The sequence below is a fragment of the Entelurus aequoreus genome, linkage group LG19 (assembly GCF_033978785.1).
Source record: "Entelurus aequoreus isolate RoL-2023_Sb linkage group LG19, RoL_Eaeq_v1.1, whole genome shotgun sequence".
Lineage (NCBI taxonomy): Eukaryota > Metazoa > Chordata > Actinopteri > Syngnathiformes > Syngnathidae > Entelurus > Entelurus aequoreus.
In genome coordinates, this window is record NC_084749.1 from 19,211,059 (window position 1) to 19,216,058 (window position 5,000).

General features: G+C 41.7%; 1 protein-coding gene across 2 annotated transcripts in view; it reads right to left on the reverse strand.

Moving 5' to 3' along the window:
• The window catches only part of LOC133635174 (adhesion G-protein coupled receptor D2), a 273,122-nt gene that overhangs the window by 940 nt on the left and 267,182 nt on the right, over positions 1 to 5,000 (reverse strand). The window lies entirely within an intron of this gene.

The window sequence follows — 5,000 nt, forward strand, 5'->3', positions numbered from 1 at the left end:
TGATTTAAGATACAAGTGTTTGTGTTGTATTAAGTTTGTGTGTTGATGCACTAGTGGATGTTTTATGTGTCATATTTCCATACGGTTTCCTGTCCGTTTTTTCATGCGCCGGCTGATGGCGCATGTCGCGAGTCATCATCAATACATACACAGTCCACTTGCAAGCAGAAACAATGTGGAGACAAATGAGGAAGAATGGACTTATTTTGGCTAATGGTAAAGGTGGTGCTTTAAACATTGAAGAGCTGCACTTAAAGCGGTGAAAAAGACGAAGGAAGCAGAAGAACAAAAGAAGAAGAAGAAAAAGGAAGAAGAAGACGGCGGCGTGGCGAAGTTGGTAGAGTGGCCGTGCCAGCAATCGGAGAGTTGCTGGTTACTGGGGTTCAATCCCCACCTTCTAACATCTAGTCACGTCCGTTGTGTCCTTGGGCAAGACACTTCACCCTTGCTCCTGATGGCTGCTGGTTAGCGCCTTGCATGGCAGCTCCCTCCATCAGTGTGTGAATGTGTGTGTGAATGGGTGAATGTGGAAATAGTGTCAAAGCGCTTTGAGTACCTTGAAGGTAGAAAAGCGCTATACAAGTATAACCCATTTATCATTTATAAGACAAAGAAGAAAAAGAAGAGGAGGAAGAAGGAAGAAGGAGAAGGAGAAGAAGCAGAAGAAGAAGAAGAAGAAGAAGAAGAAGAAGAAGAAGAAGAAGAAGCAGAAGAAGAAGAAAAAGAAGAAGAAGAGGAGGAAAACGATTAAAATGAAGAAGGAAGAAGAAGAGGAAGAAGGAAAAAGAGGAAGAAGAAGAATAAGAATAAGAAAAAGAAGAAGAGGAGGAAGAATATCAAAAAGAAGAAGGAAGAAGCAGAACAAGAATAAGAAGAATAAGGAGAAGAAGAAGAAGAAGAAGAAGAAGAAGAAGAAGGAGAAGAAGAAGAGGAGGAAAAAGATTAAAAAGAAGAAGAAAAAGAAGAAGAAGAGGAGGAAGAAGATTAAAAAGAAGAAGGAAGAAGAAGAAAGAAGCAGAAGAAGAAAAAGAAGAAGGAGAAGGAGAAGGAGAAGAAGAAGGAGGAGGAGAAGAAGAAGAGGAAAACGATTAAAATGAAGAAGGAAGAAGAAGAGGAAGAAGGAAAAAGAGGAAGAAGAAGAAGAAGAAAAAGAAGAAGAGGAGGAAGAATATCAAAAAGAAGAAGGAAGAAGCAGAAGAAGAATAAGAAGAATAAGGAGAAGGAGAAGGAGAAGAAGAAGAGGAAGAAGAAGAAGAAGAAGAAGAAGAAGGAAAAGGAGAAGAAGCAGAAGAAGAAGAAGAAGAAGAAGAAGAAGAAGAAGAAGAAAAAGAGGAGGAAAAACATTAAAAAGGAGAAGAAAAAGAAGTAGAAGAGGAGGAAGAAGATTAAAAAGAAGAAGGAAGAAGAAGGAAGAAGAAGAACGAAGCAGAAGAAGAAAAAGAAGAAGAAGAAGGAGAAGGAGAAGAAGAAGAAGAAGAGGAAGAAGAAGAAGAAGAAGAAGAAGAAGAAGAAGAAGAAGAAGAAGAAGAAGAAGAAGAAGAAGAAGAAGAAGAAGAAGAAGAAGAAGAAGAAGAAAAAGAAGCAGAAAAAGAATAAGAAGAAAAAGAATAAGAAGAGGAGGAAAAAGATTAAAAAGAAGAAGGAAGAAGAAGAGGAAGAAGGAAGAAGAGGAAGAAAGAAGAAGAAGAAGAGAAGGAAAAATATTAAAAAGAAGAAGGAAGAAGAAGGAAGAAGCAGAAGAAGAAAAGAAGAAGAAGAAGGAGAAGGAGAAGAATAAAAAGGAGAAGGAGAAGAAGAAGGAGAAGAAGCAGAAGAAGAAGAAGAAGAAGAAGCGGAAGAAGAAGAAGAAGAAGAAGGTGAAGGAGAAGGAGAAGGAAGAAGAGGTAAAAGATTAAAAAGAAGAAGGAAGAAGAAGAGGAAGAAGGAAGAAGAAGGAAGAATAATTTCTGACATGCTAGGTTATGCAATTACACATTATTTTATTCTGTTCTTACATTGGGAAAACAGGTAACGTAAAATTATGTATTGCTCATAAATCACACGGGGGTACAAACAAAAGAGAGCTAAGGCAAAACTTAGCACAGGAATGAAAAAGGTAACAAGCATAGGCACTAGAAGCAAGGTATACCAACGTAACTGTTGCGTAAAGCAAACAAAGGAAAAACGGGTATAAGTAGCTCTCTGATTAGTGCCCGACACTAATCAGAGGCAGGTGAAACTAGTCAGCACCCGTGGTAACCAAAACATACAAATTAAAGGGTGATGAATACAGAACTGAGGGAGTCAAAACTAAACAAAACATGATCGGGCCAACGGATCATGACAAATAAATGACTCGTGTTCAAGTAAAACATTTGAAAAATGTTTTGGACAATGAGATTTAACCTGTGTCAAACAATTGTGTTCTTTTTTACTGCGACAAATCGCGATTGATCAACAATCTGTTTGAAAAAGCACTAAATAATGTTGATTATTTTCTTTTAAGTGCCCCACCATCCATGAACCATTAATTATTTCATACATTAACAAGGGCTTTTATAATGTACTGAATATCATAATTCATAGATGTAGAGTTTGCCCTCTAGTGGGTTTTTCAGACCACCACACATTGCCAGGAATTCAGGGTATAACACTGTATTATTTCGTTCTCACAAGGTGCGAGCCTTTCGCTTCCCAGCAACACGTCTTTTCTGCGTCTGCCCGGCAGCACCTCCAATTCCAACTACTCGTCTCATCACGGCTGCTGCTAATAAAGGCGACCTGGGCTATCTACGCACCTGGGCTATCTACGCACCTATCGCTGTCTTCGAGGCCGGTCCTGGCAACACCCCGTTCCGCGGCAGGCACGCAGACCACGCCCCCCCTCCACAATAGGGATGGTCAGTTTCCTACTGGCTCGGATATCGGGGGAACAAACTGGGATCCGATCAAAAAGTCATGCCTAAGTATTCCTATGCATATTCTCATGCAGACTAAACCCTGCTGGTCAGAGACGGAGGAGCAGCCGACGCTCACTTCAAGCTTAGCTTGCAGTGCCGGGCCCTCCTTGTCCATAAATGTGTTCAACCCGCCTGCCTTCACTCGCCCGGAATTTGTATAAATAATGTATATAAATTTATCCGCGGACTCTAACAAGTGCAGCCTGAGGTGAAAATACTCAGAAATGCATGCTGTGTGCGTCCCCCAAGGTGGACAGCAGGCACCAAACGGGTCGAGTGCAACGATAACCGCGTAGATAGCGAGAAAAAAGGGGAAAAAAACGCACATAAATAACTTGCCAAAAGCAAGATAACACACACACACACACATACACACACACGAAGATGTAACGCTGTCCGTTTCTAAACAGACTTTCCTTCCTATCACACAAGCAGACCCTACAGTACTTGTGTGTGTCTGCAAGCGCCTCGCTTGTGTTTATTGAGATGCGCTTTCTGCATAGTCACGCACACACAGCTGAAAAAACACCGCACAAATATATTTGCTATCAATAAAACATTTTGCAATGTTATAGCAATGAGTATTGGCCGATTCCGATACTGCTCCGGTACGATATCAGCATGATTCATACATACTGTTCTAATTTTGTAGTGTTGAGGTTTGATCAGGTAAAATGACTCAACCAGAGAGAAAACACTAACCTATTTATTATTAATAGAGATGTCCGATAATGGCTTTTTTGCCGATATCCGATATTGTCCAACTCTTAATTACCGATTCCGATATCAACCAGTCGTGGAATTAACACATTATTATGCCTAATTTTGTTGTGATGCCCCGCTGGATGCATTAAACAATGTAACAAGGTTTTCCAAAATAAATCAACTCAAGTTATGGAAAAAAATGCCAACATGGCACTGCCATATTTATTATTGAAGTCACAAAGTGCATTGTTTTTTTTAACATACCTCAAAACAGCAGCTTGGAATTTGGGACATGCTCTCCCTGAGGTTGAGGTGGGCGGGGTTTGGGGGGGCGGGGTTTAGGTGGGGGGGGGGGCTGTAGGGGGTAGCGGGGGGTGTATATTGTAGCGTCCCGGAAGAGTTAGTGCAGCAAGGGATTCTGGGTATTTGTTCTGTTGTGTTTATGTTGTGTTACGGTGCGGATGTTCTCCCAAAATGTGTTTGTCATTCTTGTTTGGTGTGGGTTCACAGTGTGGCGCATATTTGTAACCGTGTTAAAGTTGTTTTTACGCTACCCATAGTGTGACCTGTATGGCTGTTGACCAAGTATGCCTTGCATTCACTTGTGTGTGTGAAAAGCCGTAGATATTATGTGATTGGGCCGGCACGCAAAGGCAGTTCCTTTAAGGCACGCCCCCAATATTGTTGTCTGGGTGGAAATCGGGAGAAATTCGGGAGAATGGTTGCCCCGGGAGATTTTCGGGAGGGGCACTAAAATTGTAGCGTCCCGGTTAATATTGTAGCGTCCCGGAAGAGTTAGTGCTGCAAGGGGTTCCGGGTATTTGTTCTGTTGTGTTTATGTTGTGTTACGGTGAGGATGTTCTCCCGAAATGTGTTTGTCATTCTTGTTTGGTGTGGGTTCACAGTGTGGCACATATTTGTAACAGTGTTAAAGTTGTTTATACGGTCACCCTCAGTGTGACCTGTATGGCTATTGACCAAGTATTCACCTTATGTGTGTGAAAAGCCGTAGATATTATGTGATTGGGCCGGCACTCAAAGGCAGTGCCTTTAAGGCACGCCTCCAATATTGTTGTCTGGGTGGAAATCGGGAGAAATTCGGGAGAATGGTTGCCCCGGGAGATTTACGGGAGTTAGCACTGAAATTCGGGAGTCTGCCGGGAAAATTGGGAGGGTTGGCAAGTATGACTGGGAGACGCAACTGCTCTGTACTTCTCCCTCCGTACAGCGGCGTTTTAAAAAGTCATACATTTTACTTTTTGAAACCGATACCGATAATTTCCGATATTACATTTTAAAGCATTTATCGGCCGATAATATCGGCAGTCCGATATTATCGGACCTCTCTAATTATTA